Source organism: Silurus aristotelis (assembly GCF_946808225.1).
Source record: "Silurus aristotelis genome assembly, chromosome: 13".
NCBI lineage: Eukaryota > Metazoa > Chordata > Actinopteri > Siluriformes > Siluridae > Silurus > Silurus aristotelis.
Window position 1 is genome coordinate 10,263,751 of NC_139586.1, and position 15,192 is coordinate 10,278,942.

Genomic DNA, 15,192 nt, shown 5'->3' on the forward strand with positions numbered 1-15,192 from the left:
AAAGAGAATACGTGAAATCTTTCTAACATCCTTCACACTCAAGCACACGCAAACCTCTAGAATGCGCTGATTATTAAGGCCACATATGATTTCTTTTTTGTTAACTTGTCTTCCATTTTCTTTCTAGTCCTCGTGTTCTTTTTCCCAGCCATCGTCGTTCTTCTCGAAGGCATCCTCAGGCAGGCTTGGCGATGGAACCTCGTTCTCGGCGGATGATTGTTGTAGACACTCAGACAATTAGCTTTGCTTTTATAACAAGCAAAGCAGAAGAGAGAGCACAATAAAAGCCAGGCGTATTTTGCAAAAGAGCAAATGGGGGTGTGTTGGGTGGGTGGGGGCACTGTGGCTGGAAAATATGAGAAGAGTTGCTTTTTTTTTGTATTTTTTGTATTTTTTTTTTTTTTTCGAAAGATCAGGCAATCAAAGCACCCGAGAGTGGTGCACTATGCTTTCAAGCAAACCAAAAAGTAAAAAAACACCCAATGTCATTCTTCCAATAATATCTGAGGCTAAAAAAGCGACAGACAAGATTTTCTGCATAAATATGAGAAGTCACAGAAAAATTATGTTTTCTAAAGTAAAAGAGATATTTTCTGTTTTTTATTCACTCTGGCATCAGGCAGCTTGCATGGGACTCTTTTTTCTCATACAAGACATATGTATCAATGCTGTGTTGCAAACCCTACACTTACTTGTTTCTCCAGTACACATATCCAGCACCTCCTACCAGCATTGCTCTGTTTACATGGCCCCTTCGTAAACAGTACTTCTAGTTTTTTTTTTTTTTTTTTTCCTTCTCAGTATTTCAGCATTTCTCACTTCATATACAGGTACAATATATTCTCCTTGCACTTTAATGGTGTTTCGAACACTAAAAGTTGATTGACCCATGAGGCGAAATAACAAGACAGCATGCAGGCAAAACAACAAAAGAGCATCACCCAAGATACTCTAAAGCAAAAGCATGTGAAATATTTAAATGAAAAGCGTTTGCGTTCTTTTTTTTTCTTTCTTCCTAGCGCATAAGCTGATAGAAAACCCTTTCTGTTGGCACCAGACTGTCTGACACAAACTCAAATTGATTCCTAATTGAGTTTGTATGGATTTTGTATCCGGCTTTTGTTGGTTACATTAAGACCTGACTAGTCTCATTTTACTACGGCCTGCACGAATGAAAGGCAACTGATATAAATGTACGACGGTGACTTGCATTATGAGTATTGAAACTGTTGAAATAATGGAGGATTTCTTACAATTTAATTGACTATGAAGCAGCAAGAAATTTCCCGAGAAAATAAAATATATATTAGGTTCATATTACAAAACAGCAGCAGCTTAATTTGGATTTCTGCAAGGCAAAAGAAAAAAAATCTGTGGGTCTCCAACGCTCCGAGGGTGCGTTAGTGTTTGAAAATGACATTTCTGTGCAGCAAAAAAAAAAATGGGTACTGGGATTTGGAAAAGAAGGGCACACACAGATGTGTTCTTATCCTAAGGGATGGGGTGTACTGTAGTGGGAAATATGGTTTTCTCTGAGGTTGGACTGGGACCAAACTGTGCCTGCACCTGGCAGAAGAGGAAGGATTGGCACTGCTACCCACATACATGGCGAAAGGTCTGTGGAAAGGTCTGCCAGGAGGGTAGAGGGTACTGAGAGCTCAGACCACATACACGGCTAGTGTTTTTGAGTCCAACTACAGTAAGAGCATCACTGCCAGGAACCGAATGTAGCCTAATGAGATGAGGCTGATGTTGTGGCCGATTAACAGAATTGATCCCCGATCTTCCAAGTCATTTTCCTCAATCTCTAACCTGTCATTAGGGGCGCACAACGTTACGTCTTTCTCTTAATCATAATCTGCTGTGTGGAGTTAGACTACCCGACCACTGCTGTAAACGAGGTATGAGCTCATTTAGCAGGGCATATTAAGCTTGCAACTCATTTCGGAACATTGAAAGTATTTTTATATTAACATGAGTAGAAACTGTTTTTTTATGGTGAGGAGATAAGAGATCAAAACCAAAGCTGATCTCTCAGCAAATTGGTTATATAGAAAAATCCGAATAGAATAGAATACTCTTGAAAGTAGCCAGACAAAATTATTCCCCACCTATAATGTAGATCTCTAAGTTGGAGGAAAAGTGTATAAATGTGTATGCAGGTGAGATGTGGGCAATAACAGGATAGTAGCGTATGGATCGAAATTAAATTAGGATAGAAATAGTCTACAGCGCATGACAAATGATAAGTTACTTTGATCCAAATAAATCAGCTCACCAAGCTGGGAAAGGGTTTTTCAATTGACATGTTTCTCCATGTTCATTGTGCAACTATTATATCATAGTATAATGATGGCCAGACTAGCAATGACTAATGGTGGTCTTGAGTGAAATGTGACATCATCTCAAACATAAGTAGGTGGAACCAGAACGAGACAACTGTTTCAGTAAAGACAGTCAAACCAGAACACACCATACCGGCAACAATAACCTGCTTGCATCCCTTTACAAAAGGTTACAATTTTGGGGCTTTTAAAGTTGATCCTAGAGAAGGGTTCATGGACTGATTCATGGTCCAGATACTGATACTAACAAGATATGTTTGGCAGAATTGATCCAAAAGGCAGGAGTCAATTACATGCATTTATGTAAATGATGTATTTGAAGGCAATTAGTAGAAATGCAAGACTTCTGACAGATTATTGTAGACTGTTTATTCATAGATTTTTAAAATAAATTCAAAGATAAAATTATTAAATGGTTAATGATAAAGAAGTACATATTTATTCTCCACTTCAGGTTCAAAAGAGATGTCTCCTCTGCTCTGAGTTCAAATCTGGTCTTATTTATAGAGATGAACCAATCACTAAATCACATAAAAATTAAATTGTCATTAGTTCCTTATCCTGAGCTTTTTAAGGAATTTGATGAAGCTGGACCATGTACCAACTCAACACAGAGTTTCTTCAGGTATGCGTAGGAAATCTTTGGAAAGTAAAAAAAAAAAAGAAAACACGAAGAACTACTGTCTCCCAAATGGTGCAACAGTCAATCATTCATCCTTACATTTGGAAATTGCAAGTTTAATCTCCATTCCAGCCACAGTCATCCATTAGGGATGTATTGCAAGGAACAAAGTTGGTAGGAGGAGTGGGCATCCTTTCTTCCTAGTCAGGTAAGCTCACGCATGTAAAAGAGTATCTTAACGGTACCAAATGATGCAGCATGTGTTCATTTCAAAGTTTACATTTGTTAGCACCCGCTGTCTCCTCTTGGTAGCTCTCACAGGATGGAATTATACCAGTTCGGAAACAAACCGTGAAGAAAGTAAAGAAGAAAAACGGGTCTAATGACCTCACAAGGAAGTCTTTATGCATGAGTGATTATGATAGCAGCACTAAGGATATTTTGTCGGCTAGAGGTCTGAAGGCCAGCAGAGAAATATTTGTGAGGGTGGGTGTAGAATGTGAACTCGACGTCACCATCGATGGCGATCCTATGCTTAATCTATGTCATAAACCCACTCCAGAGAGATTCCAGAGAGAACGGTAATACAACATTGTGCTACAGAGCAAGCAGGACCATACTGTTACAGGACAACAGAGCAATCAGTTAGTTCGCACAACAGGGAGACGTCCAGCAGTTCTAATATTATTTTCAGGCATTCCATTGCAGAGCAGCAAGTTTGGGAAGCAATAACTGTGAAGATGCAGGTTGGGTGAGTCGGTAATATTCTTGAGCGAGGTTGGGGCCTCCCCAGTTCCCAGCACTGTGGCCTAAACACTTGATTGAAAAAAACTCCAGCGAAGTACTTCCTGCAAGCAGCGTCCCTAAAGTAAGCTGTGTCAACCGAGTGGCAAAAAAAAAGAGCAACAGAGCCATTAAAACAACAGGAGAAACCCAGTCTTGGGATTTTATGCGTTAGCTTTTAATTATTTGTTTAGTTTCATTCGTATTGATGTTTTTTTTTTCCTTTTGAAAGGTTAAAATAAAATGTATATAAATACAGAGCTATTTTAAAGTAGGGTTAAGTACACTCACGATATGTTATAAAGTACAGCTAAGGTCTACTGTGGATTTAATAAATTCTCTATGGCTTATTAGAATATCCAATTATTTTGAATAAAAAAGGACGGCACGAGTCGTCAGTGTACTTAATTTAACTGTCTATTCAGCGGGTCAGCTAAGAGGGTGAAAGCAATTTAACACACTCTACAGAGACTTCACATTCATTTCGGAGCAGACCCATGCCGTATTTAGTGTTTATTTGTCTCAGGCACTTATGTGATAAAGAACACAATGCATGGTGGTGTTTTGTGACAAAGAGAAATTGCCGGAAAATTCCCACCCTATTAATTTATTAAATAGGCTTAATTGTTTTTTGTTTTTTTTCTTGTCTTCTTCACTAGTGGAAAATGACTTGTAAAATAAGATGGTAATCCTGATAATAAACTGCATTGCATTTCATGAGGAAATACCAAATGCACAGGAACGTACATTTATTTAACATGTACATACAAACATGCATAACTTGTAATGCTGTAAGCTAAAGAGTTCGGGACAATTCAATATCATTTAATCATTTAGTTTATGTTTTAAGCTTGTTTATTTGATAAACAAATGTGATTGGTGAATTATAAGATATCTATGAGAAGGTAAATGCATATAGTAATTGTATGCCTGTGGTAAAGAGTCAGATGAGTCTGTATTGTTCTTTTTACTGCTAATAATGTGACTGTTTCAGAATAAAATGCTATAAAATAAAATAAAAAAAGACAATCCATTGATTAAATGCATACTATGGTTTATGGTTATTTTTTATTGTTTATATTTCAGCTTGACAGTAAGAAAAATAATCGTATGTATTTTATCCAAAATTCACCATATACAAGTGAGGCCTTTTTTTCCAGCCCCTCCCCCAAAAAATTTTACAGCTGTTCTGTAAATCAGAGAGCGCTAGATATCTCTGTAATTCCAGGCTTCAGGAATGACTGTGACATAGACGCACCAGCTACAGTCATGAAAAAAAAAGGACTTCACATGTCCAAATGCCCAGTGAGTCCAGCCCAGAGATAAGAGACTGAACTCTAACACTCTAAAGAAGTGTCCTGTCTTATTCTGGGAGTGAATCCACAAGCAATTCTGCCATTTTTGCTTCACCAATCATGTGACATGAGGGGAAGGAGATGAGAAAAAGGAAGCGATTTCAGAAGCTCTGGAATGGGGCCAGGGTCTGCCGTCATAGCCGTACCACTCTTCTTTTTTCTTTCTCCGCCGCTGCTCGGCTAGAGACACATCTGAGAGCAACAAGGCACTAATTACAACCCAATGATCAGAGGCTTGCTGTGACATCTTGTCAACTGACCCCCCTTCAGCTCCCGCTGTCACCGGCTGCATCCACAACACTGAGGGAATGGGGACCATGCTCAGGTGCCAGTGTGTTAATAGTGTGAATATGAATGAACAGCATGCCTATCTCATTCTTTTATTTCCCTCTCTCTCTCTCTCTCTCTCTCTCTCTCTCTCTCTCTCTCTCTCTCTCTCTCTCTCTCTCTCTCTCTCTCTCTCGCTCTCTTACTTTTTAGTTTGTAAGATCGAAAAATGGATCCACTGTTTTACAGAGCAAGATTTGAAACTTTTAAATTCATAACAATTGAGTCGGGTTTGGGTAAGAATCAGCATTTTAACACAATGCAACACAGTCTGTGTCTGTATTTGCAACTTCCATATATATATATATAAATATCCATATATATTTATTTTATAAATATTTAAATTTAAACCCAAAATGACTGTGGCCTAAACTGGAAATGTAAATTTTTTTGAAAAAACAGTACTTTCATTTCACTGCTATGCGACGTCTGTCTCTGATAGTTCCTCAACCTCAGCTCCATCACTCTAGTTATTCATTTATCACATTAACAGATTTGTCCTAAAAAAAAGGTTGTGACTTTTTGGATGCATCCGGATCTCGCTCTTAATGCATACATGAGTCTCAACAACATATCCTGTGAAAATTGTTTTAGGATTTTCGAGTGTACCTCCTATTTGTATTGTGTCAAAGCAAATAAATTTCATTCCAAATCATTTATATTTGTTTATATATTAGGGTTGCATGTGCTCATCTCTTTTTCTACAACATTATTCTTACAAACTTGAATCTAATTCTTATGAAATGAAGTTGATCCAACCAAACAAAAACTGTTTGAAAAAAAAATCTTAATTGGATCACTATTTAAATCTTATTGCTTGTAATCTTTTAGAACCTTTTCATTGCTGTCTATAGGCAGCAAAATATAATCTATCATAGCTCCCAGTGTGCTTTTTAATAATGATTACATTTAGCCTTTGCCATTCTGACATCATATATTGGTTTTGGTTGGATTATCTAAACCTTTGCGTCAGTGATCAATGTAGAGAGCACTTATTAGGTTGGTAAAATGTATGTATTCTCTGTAGCAGAATTGTATCTATCAGAAATTCATAGTACTAGTTAGAAGCATGGGTTTATTAGTTAAATAATACAATGAACGACCCAGGGGGTTCAGTTTTATTCATAGCTATGTACTGTAATTTACAGTAAATAATTATAATGCCATTTGGGTCAAACTTGTGCTCTCGTTCTATATTATATTATAACCTATATGGGTTGAGTTTCCCAAAAGCATTGCAGCACAACACTTATAATTAAATTAGCATCCAATGTGCAATGAACAATTTCTCACATTGTATACTCTCGTATCCAATTAAATCTTTATAACTTTGCAACACTCAGCTGTGATTTCTTTAAAGAATCTATACATTTAAAACATTTAAACAAGCATAAGTGGTTTAGTTGAATGTCATACAAATTCACATCTTGATTATATGGACAAAATACTGGGACACAAGAGTTTTCCAGTCATATGTGACAAACCAATAGCACATTCCAATCTTATGGTCAATTGTCCACAAATATATATATATTTTTTAGTCAAGATATGATCACATACCATTCATTGAGTCTTAATATTAACTACAATACATATATGAATAAACTAATTTGATTATTGATTCTATGGAAAAGAGTCTAATTATAATCATTCTATAATTCATATAACGAAGATTCTATATTATAGCTCTATATATTACAATTTTTGGTAAGTTTACAAACTCTACAAAGATCTTATGTCTATTTCATCTTAAAAAAAATAAAAAAAGAATGACTATGTGAATTTAAATGCTTTTATTGGTATTCTTATAAAAATATTTGAGACTAAATGATAGTAAATAAAATGATGATAAATAATTGCAGCCTGAACAAGTTTTCTGAAAGCATCTCAGTACAAAGATGATGAATAAATGGGATCACTTTGAGAACTCTCTCTACAGTTACAACCATCGAAACTTTATGGTACTTTTGGGAAACTTTGCTTTTGGGGGAACCTTGACCTTTCAAACTTACACGGAATTTGAAGACGGATAGCTACGATCATTGAGCATGATGGAGCAATATGTTGGGGAAAGAAGCATAGTGGCTACCATCTTGGGAAAGCACAAGTGAAAACAATGAATGGATGGAGTCTACAGAGATGAACACCCTTCTTCCATTTTTCTCAATCCAACTTGGTGACAGATGCAGCATGGGGCAAGCATTTCTGTGTAAACTTTCAACAAGAAGAGTAATACTCTTATTTTCTAGATTTTTTTTTTTTTGTTATTTTATTTTAAAGAATACACCCTATAACGTCAGACCTAAACAGTGCAGTCGGTGTATTTACGTAAACAATATTTTTTCCATAATTTTAGACATCAAATAATAACAAAAACACATATAGTATAATATAATAATATATCTAATAATATCTAATAATATGTATTATATTATATTCATATATTATAATTATAATATATAATGCATTATTTTAAAGTTTATATAATATATTCATAATAATTTCATAATTAAAATTCAGAGTAAAAATTATATTTTAGACGTAATATTGCAAGTGCTTTTTCGCTAATACCAGATTACTACTGTGAAGTTCTTTGATGCTGGCTTTTTTCCTTTAAGTGTTTCTTTTGTTGGTTTGTTCATTTGTTGTTCAGAAAAACATGTCATTTCATTTGAATTTGCATGAGTGTTATGTTGTGAATTTTAATTCACATGCAATGTTATGACTAATAAAAGCATCGCAAAAATCTGGATACGTTTCGTAATGTATGCATGAAAGGATTCATTTGACGTGTCATCTGCATATTTAACAACCTTATTGCTTTTCAGTATTAAAATTTTTTAATGGATTGTAAGCTAATTTTGTCTCGTTTATTGAGTTGTCCAATTCTCCGATAATTAAACCATGTCTCCTGAGACCTGACGTATCTAACAATACAGCAATATATACAGTATATTACAATTAATCTACTGTATAAATGAGACCACTTCTCTTGCAGAGATATGATGCGTAACAGCGGTAATTGTCGATATTTGGTGTAGAAAAGGGCGACATGAATGTCAATATTTGATGTTTGCTTTCTGTACAATGTCCGATCAAACACACAGCATGCTTTCTGTGCTGTTGTTGTTGCAGCATGAGTCAGCAAGATGCAATTGACAAGCAAGGTATTCCAAACCCTGCCACTTTCCACAGCACGTAATTATATGAAAGACAGGAAACAATGCATACCCTCATCTGTACACAGATAGAATACAGAACATTTGTTATAGCCACTATAGCTGCGCATTGTTTTTTCACCCAACCAATTTTCATTTTTTATATAATTCCCCTTACAATATACGTCATTCCCTAAAATGCTATTTGTTGAATTGTTCATCTATTAAAGTACAGATTGGCTAGTAGTTCCAGTTGCAAAGCATGCAAATAATATTTGGCATGGTAAAGTTTTCTGTGAACAAATGATTATAAAGCACTTGTGTAAGGAGTTTCCAGTGTCAGTGCTTCGTAAATGGTCACAAATAAATCCCTAACTCTTTTAAATTCAGTAAAAAGGGCTCCAAGGTTGTCCAGTAAAATGACAAGCTGTTTTGTCTTATGCATTTAATACTTTAGTTTGTATTAAGAGAATGGATTCCTACACTAAAACATTGCTTTAAAACCAGGAGGTTATTATTAGTAGTAGTAGTAATTAATATTCAGTTTTGTGAAATATGTTAAATATACAGTGTTTTCCCACATAACAACTTGTGATAAGTCTTTCACATCACCATGGAGGAATTGTGAGTTTAATATTTGTTAAATGTGAATAGGAGCGATTTTTTCTTCACTTGGCCTCTGTTCACCATACAAACAAGTCAGTATTCTGTCACTTATTCATATATCTTGAGATTGCTGCACATTTCTGAGGTAATTTTTTCAAAAGCAGAAGAGCTGAGCAGTCAAAAAAAAAGAAACAGGCTCTGGGGAAAAAGATTTCAACATTCTTTTGTTTTTCACAAAACGATTAAGGGGAAGGAACGTAGAAACATGATGTGACCATGTGGAAATGGTTAGTTTGATGGATTAATAATGTTATAAATGAATTAGTAATACATTGAACAAACTAGAGAAGTCTGGTCCATTGTAATCTATTTAAAAAATATATATGTATATATATTTCAAACAGAAACTAAGAGAAAGAAATACTGTATATATAAAATACGGTCTCTTCATTATACATAACTATTACCGGGAAAATGTTGTGGTGTAAAAGGAATAAAACACTTCAGGACATGTTGTTATTGGAATTCAACCAACTCTGCTGTTGTAACTCCATGGCTGATTTATCCGTTACTTAGCACAAATTCTCCTAGAAGCTTGGACAGAAATACATCAGCAGCTGTGTTGAAATAATATGTCCACACATTTCTGGAATTGCTCCGTTTGAGCCGGCGAGATGCAAATAACAGTACAAATGGAGGCGAGAAAAACCCAATATAATGTTTGTATCATGGGTTTTTTTTTTTTTTAACTGCATTCACGCAGTCGATTAACATGTAATCTGCAAGTGTAACAGGGAAGTGCACAGCATGGCTGAATGAGTCACTGAGCATTTTCTTAAGACCATGTTGTTAATGCTAGTGCTGTTTTTTCCAGTTGTGAAATCCAATAATTAGAGATAATCTGAACTCTGATGCATTTTTCATTTTGCCTCACAAGCTTTTAATGCCCTGCAGTAATACAGATTTTGGATCAGCTCTATATAAATCCATTCACTATACACTAGTTTATTTTATAGTAAATGGCTAGCTATTTCTTTAACCAGGCATTGGCTGTCCAATAATGTATCGAAATGGGTTTACGCAGAACCTGCATGACACAAACGCGTCCCTGAGGGTGACAGGCGCCACACGTGTCTGTCAATTTTTTTTTTCTTGCTATGCAAAGTAGATAAGAACACGCCCCCGTTGCGAAGGCAGAATTATCGAGTCATTAAGCGCCATTCCGCTCCCGATATTATTTCCTGTTTTTGTGTTTGCAGAGCACATGATGACACCAATGAACACACTCATTAGCCGGCGAGTCTGCGAGATGCACGCCTGTAATTATTAGGGGTGCGGATGATTGCGTCGGAATTGAAATGTTTATTCCAGCCGACTGGTCAGACGACAGGCAAAGTTTTCCTTTAAGAACAGAACTGAGAAAACACCGACGATAGAAAACATAGACGTTTGGACCCGAGCACGTGATTCAGTGCTTCAGAGCAGTCCTTCACTTCTTCACTTTGCAAAAGGAAAAGATAAAAAACACAACAACAAAAAAAACCCCGGATGAAGCGGGAACCAAGCCAGTGCTAAATGGCAGGAAAAGCGAGATACTGTATATTGCAATCCGATGACAATGAGTGTCAGAATGACTTAGCTAAGAAAGGAGATTCAAGCTATTCAATATGAGCAGACTACTTTTCTCTCCCTAGCAACCAAGACAGCACGTGAGAGAGAGAGAGAGAGAGAGAGAGAGAGAGAGAGAGAGAGAGAGAGAGAGAGAGAGAGAGAGAGAGAGAGAGAGAGAGAGTGAGAGTGAGAGAGGGAGTAAGCAAATAAGGATTGGCCTTGGATTAAGGAAAAAAAAAAAACATTTAAACCAAAGTCACATCTACGATAATGAAAACCAATTGAGTCTAGCCCATAAAAAGGTTTATCCTCCATACTCATACTAGCCTGCAGGGGCAAGAAAATTAACAATCTGGAAAATGGTGTTGGGAAATCTATTAATCTGTACTTTTCCTTAAATACCTATCTTTATTTTTAACAAATATCCATTGAGTACAGGACGTAAGTGAATTTTAAAGAGACCTCTGACTGGAAAAACGGCAAGAAAGGAATCTGCAATCTGCCATCTTTGTTCGCTTGAGCAACCTAATTAGGTTGATTGGGGGGGTTTTGTGTGTTTGGTTAGTTTTTTTGTTTTTTTTTAAGTTTTCCACAAATTTAACAAAATAATCAAAGCAGCCAAGCTTGACTGAAGGCAACTAATACAACTTTGGCAATGAGCGAAGAAAACTTTCTGTTTTTAAAATAATCCATTTGATTACCATATAGAATTAAATTAGCACTACCGACATATTTATGTTTCATTTTTAGTTGGACCGTATCAAAGCATTTACGACATCTTTGGCAGACCGATCAGGCATTTATACAGATAGAGAGGTTACCAAATAAATATGTGGTATTTGTATAATGAGCCAAAACGTACGACGTTTTGACAATCCGTGGGAAAAAAAAAATGGCTGCTGTAAAACACCCATGAAGCTCAACAAGCGTGTTTCATCCTAAAAGGTGAGCGATGAACCTCAGTGTCCCTTTTTCTAAATCTATATTTCTCCGAAAAGACTCTAGAAACTGGGCTAAATGATAAAACCTCAAGACATGGTGAATTATACCTTTCAGCTTAATTCGACATGCCAAGAGATACATACTCGCACTGCTTTTCCGTATTCTGGATTTTTTTTTTTGCCATTTAATTTTTTTTCTAAACCCCTTTAGGCAGTGAAACAACCAGAAACAGCAATATTACAACATTAACAGATTGCTTTCGGAGTGCCGCGGTTTCTCTCCAGGGCGTCTCCATGAATGTCAGTATTAAAGCTACGCTACAAACTCTAACGATGTGTTTAACTCGATGCTAGACGCACATTTATTGCTAACGGATTTTTTATACGTCCCAATTTCTAGAAAAGCTCAGAGCAACTTTTAATAACACTTTCTTTGAAGACTATGAAGTTTCCTTCGGAGCTTGAAAGCTGGCAAAAGTATTTGAATATGAATTTTACATAACTGAATTATTTACTGTACATCACTGTCACATTTTTTTTTGTGTGTGGTTGATTTAATAAATATACATTTTTTTTTGCAAGAGTCAGATTTCCTTTTTTAAATATATCAATACCCTAAATATAAATCTGCAAAAGTGAAGATTTGAAAAGTTTGAGTTGATTGAGCTTCTCATAGAAAAGTAAATGATTTTAGATTGGACAGTTTCATCATTTAGTCAATGTAACCATGTTCCAATCCATGATGTCAAGTAAAGACAAATGGAAAAAAGGAAAGTTAAGTCAAAATAGAAGCTAAAGTTATTGTATTGTAATGAAACAGTTATATTTGGCTAATCTATCGTAGTCTTCAGGAAATAATTGTTAGCAGAGACTAACTAGCTAAAATGTTAGCTACAATAGTATACACTATTCATTATGCATTCATCATCACTATAGCAAATTAGCTCTTAAAGTAGAACGTAAAAATTTATTAATTTATTAATTTATATGTACAGATCTAAAATTAGTTTGACCATCTAGGAATATTAAGCATTCTATCCTTGACTGTACAAATATAATGTACAAATATGAAGCCATTTATAGCAATTTATATATAGCTATTTAACTATTAGAAAAAAAAAGAAAGAAAATAAATAAATAAATATGTATGTACAATATTGTTCTAAGTAAGTACTATAATTAATGTTATAAAGACTTACAGACATGTAACACGTGTTATTAGTTATTCCACTTCATGCTATAGAAAAGTACAAAAGATAGCAATGAATGAGATGTCCTTAAAATTAATCAACATTCATTCAGCAACATATTCAGGATACTAATAAACAAATAAAGAAAGAAAGAAATACAATCAAAAATCTTTTTTATACTTACCATGAAGAGTGAAACATGTCAACCAGGACCTCATTACGGCACTTTAGCCGAGCTCAACACACAGCGTATCCTCACACTGCCTTGTTATGCAGTTTGAAAAATGATGAGCACTCACAAAGCATTGGATTGACCTTGACGCCTTGAGCTTCAACAGTACATTAAGGATGAATGTGAGAGATAGAACCTTATGATACTAAGGACACGTTGTGTGGAAAATGTTACTTAGTGTTCCTGTCCCAACATGATCCAGGAAGTGATCCCAGAGAATTTCTTTTGACTAAACGGTAAGGAAATGGGAAACCAAATGCTTCATGTTTTGGAGAAGAAGTAAAGGGATGCTGAGTCTTGACACCTGTGTATGCATTATAGACATATAAAAAAAATTAAATACATTTTTTTTATAAAATGACATGTGTGTATAATTTTATTACATTTTTTTCTTTTATTTATTTTTATATGTCTATAATGCATAATATATATATATATATATATATATATATATATATATATATATATATATATATATATATATATATATATATATATATATATATATATATATATATATATATTTATATACATATTATATAAAATATAAAATTTATACGTACTTAAATTTTTTTGTATGAAACAAAACTCTTCAACGTAATGTACATGAATTTTGTACAAAGTAAAGAAATTAATGAGTAAAGTGAGTTTTATGACCTGTTTTCAACTATTGATCTTGCACACACACACATCTTTTTTAATTGGATTTATGACCCGGTCTTAGAAATATTCGCCTCAGACCTCACTGCCTTCTTGAATAATGTCTTCCTTCTGACAAATGATAATCAGTTGGCTAAACACACACACACACACACACACACACACACACACACACACACACACACACACATACACACACACATCAAGTGCACACACAAGCAAGAAAAGAAAAAAAAAGTTTTTTCAGACATGTGACTTTTTTCAGTTTTGCATTAGTGTCCAGTACCATGGTATAATCACAGTTACTGTGAGAACATGGCATGAGAATGAGGCGAAACAGAGCCACAGGAGTCTGTGAAGCGAACTGGCCTTTTGGTTTGCTGGAATAAATTGGTACCATATGGTGCGATGACAGGATCGCTCAATCTTCTGTGTACCCCAACAGCACATTAATCATTTTTTGGGGTGGATATTCTTTCCCCTTTTCATCGCACAGGAATTTCCAAATAGCCCCGAAATTAATTCCTTCACACATGCACAAAAGATTATATGTAAAATATGTATTCAGATGTACAAAGCTATTCTAGTGAATGTCATTTTTTTATGATCCACTTCAACCAAATGAATCCAATTTCTTTTTAATTCATAACATTAATGACATTACACCAATCTTTTTTTTTTTTTTTTCCAAAAATGGAAACGAGAGAGAGAGAGAGAGAGAGAGAGAGAGAGAGAGAGAGAGAGAGAGAGAGAGCAGAAAGCGGGTTGTAATAAAAGCATGTGACTTTATAAAACATTGACTGCAGAAATAAAACAGTAGTGAGGGGCAGCCAAAAAGTGCCCCTGCACTACTTTGATAAATTAGTCATGTGTGATGTCTTGATAGTCATTTGCATTTATTATTTTTGTTTCGTAGTAGCTACGTTACATTTTTTTTTTATTATTACTACTGAATAAAGTAAACGTGAGGGAGAACAAAAAAAACGGTAGAGGAGAACAGAGGAGTCGCAGCACCCCCTTCATGCCAGAGGTGTGATGTGTCAGCTTTTCACAGGAGCTGAACTGCAGAGGGCTGGGGGAAAAAGAAAGAAAGAAAAAAATAATAATAAAAGAAAAAATATGTGTATGTGTGTTAAATTATTATTATTATTATTATTATTATTATTATTATTATTATTATTATTATTATTATTATTATTATTATTATTAATACTACTACTAATAATAATTTAATAATGTAATACAAATGAGCGATGCCACAATTCCAATCCTCAGATATGGAAACCCTAAATACTATTCTTTTTTTTTTTTTAACCTTTTTTTTGACATTTCAAAATGAAATCCTTTACAAAAAACTAACTT

The 15,192-nt window shown here is 34.8% G+C and overlaps 1 protein-coding gene across 1 annotated transcript in view; it reads right to left on the reverse strand.

The window, feature by feature from the left end:
* The window catches only part of adgrl2a (adhesion G protein-coupled receptor L2a), a 119,090-nt gene extending 105,852 nt beyond the window's left edge, over positions 1-13,238 (reverse strand). Inside the window, exon 1 of the mRNA XM_083558380.1 lies at positions 13,123-13,238. The gene's annotated coding sequence lies outside the window, so the exon portion shown is untranslated. The remainder of the gene's footprint in view (positions 1-13,122) is intronic.
* Between the last annotated feature and the right edge of the window lie 1,954 nt (positions 13,239-15,192).